This window comes from Bubalus kerabau, chromosome 2 (genome assembly GCF_029407905.1).
Source record: "Bubalus kerabau isolate K-KA32 ecotype Philippines breed swamp buffalo chromosome 2, PCC_UOA_SB_1v2, whole genome shotgun sequence".
Taxonomy (NCBI): Eukaryota; Metazoa; Chordata; class Mammalia; order Artiodactyla; family Bovidae; genus Bubalus; species Bubalus kerabau.
In genome coordinates, this window is record NC_073625.1 from 41050290 (window position 1) to 41052267 (window position 1978).

Genomic DNA, 1978 nt, shown 5'->3' on the forward strand with positions numbered 1-1978 from the left:
CCTGCGGGAGGCGTCGGATGCGCGGCCGGTCCGGAGACCGGGATCTCTCCCCAGCTCGCCTCGCCCTCGGGTGATTCTCTGGCTCCGTCCTTAGCCCTGCTGTGCCTCGGAGGAGCCGGTCGCGTCCGAGAAGAGCCATCGCTGTCGTGCGCGTGTGGAATATCTGCAGACATGACTGCGTGGGGGAAATTCGAGTCGCTGCTTCTGGCGCTGCTGGCACTGTGCGCGGGGCTCCTCACTGCAGCCCAAGGTAAGGCGGGCTCGCCGGCTGCCCGGGCGATGCGCGAACCCTCCGAGGCCCGGCTTGCGAGCCCGGGGTCGGTTCGGAGGCGGGTAGCGTGCCGAGGGGCCGGCCTCCGCCGGTGGCTCGCCACCGCGGATGCCCAGCGATCGCGATGCCGGCAGGGAGCTTGCATCGCCCTCTCCCACCCTCATCTCCCGCGCCCCACCCCCGCCCTCCTTCCACCTCACTCGGGCTGAAAGGAAATGCCTCTCTTTTCTCGGCGCCCGCCGGGGGCTGTTGGGGAGAAAGGAGCCACCCCGAGTTGGTGAAGCTGCGTGGTGCCTGGCGGCGGTGCCTCCTCCGAGATGCCGGAGCAGCGGGTCCTGGTGGCCCGGGTGGTTCCGGGACTTTCTCCCCGGACCCAGAGCGCCTGGGAAAGTGGGCCGGGCCAAGGCGGCCCGGCAAGTTCTGGCTCTCTCGGGGTTTGGGTGCCACGGGCGAACCTGCCTGCCGCTGGGCCGCGCACCCCCCACCCACCACCTCGGGGAGTGATGGGGAGCTCCTTGGCCAGGCCGCCCCCACCTGCCTCTCCCCGGACTTTGTTCCCTGCAAGTTGGAAGGAGCTGGCGAGGTGCGTGGAGAGAGAAGGGAGCCCGGGACCGGGTTCAGCCTCAGAGATGGTCGCCAGGTCACAGGGCTCTGCCGCCCTGCCACCCCCTGGTCAGGGGAAGGAGTGTCCCCAGGTCGCTCCTTGGCTTGGAGCTCGTGAACTTGGTGTTCTCCTTGAAGCGAGTTAGGGGATGTTTTCCCCGAACTAGCCTACAGGCTGAAACCCCGGGGCTGGCACCAGCTCCTGCACTTGTCTATTCTCTGGGAAAGAAAACAAGGTCCCTCTTGATTCAGAGGTGGGGGGGTGGGGGTGGTTGTTGATTGTCACATTGCAAACTATCTGCCCCCATTTCCTCATTTTAGCCTCCTTGTATACCCCCCGCATCAATCAACACGTATCGTCCCACTCCCGAAAACGTCTATTTTTCTTTCTTTTCCTTTGAAAAGGATGAAGTCAAATCATGTGGGTATTTTTTTTTTGTCGGCTGTTTGCTCTTTCCCCATATAAAAGTCCCCTTTCCTCTAGATTCTTCCATCTTCTTTTCCGCCCATTTTCTATTCCTTCAGCGTTCCAGATTCAGGGGTGATTGACAAGGCGAAGGAGGACCGTCTCTGGTTCCGCAGGGAACTCCAGATGGGCCAGGCCTGGGGAGAGACGGCAGATTAGCGTCCCCGCGCCGTGCCTCCCCTCCGCCCGCGTCCGGGGCTGCTTGAGAGCACTGCTCGGCACCAGCTCCTCCGTGCAAGCACCGGGGTGTTTCAGAAGGGTGTCCGTGGGAATGCGCCCCAGGGTCCCAGGGAGCGCAAACGCTCGGTTAGTTGCTGGAGTCAGGCTTGTTGGGGATTGGGGAGCTTCCCCAAGACACCGACCTGCCCTCCTGCCCGGCTGGGTCCAGTCGACCCACCTAGGGAGCGGCAGGTGGAGCCTCCAGGGAGGACGGCGGGCCAAGCCGGGCGAGCTGCGGCCTCCGGGCGCGCTGAGCTGGCTGGGGACCGAGCGCGAAGCAAGAAGAGTCGAGGGCAAACAGGGCTGTCCCTGGAAGGTGTGCACCTTCCATGGGTCCGGGGTCGGGGCAGGACCCGGCTTTGCCCACTAAGCCCCTGCGCGAAGTGGAAACACCTGCTACGCAACTCTGCACAACTTCC

General features: G+C 64.3%; 1 long non-coding RNA gene across 2 annotated transcripts; it reads right to left on the minus strand.

The window, feature by feature from the left end:
• Positions 1–1233: 1233 nt before the first annotated feature.
• Positions 1234–1978, minus strand: LOC129643256 (uncharacterized). 2 transcript variants are annotated; one of them, XR_008710196.1, is made up of 2 exons: positions 1738–1978; positions 1234–1477 (listed from the first exon to the last, which is right to left on the minus strand). It is a non-coding gene; the product is annotated as an uncharacterized LOC129643256 (long non-coding RNA). The 2 variants fall into 2 exon arrangements; XR_008710195.1 differs by having other exon boundaries at positions 1703–1978.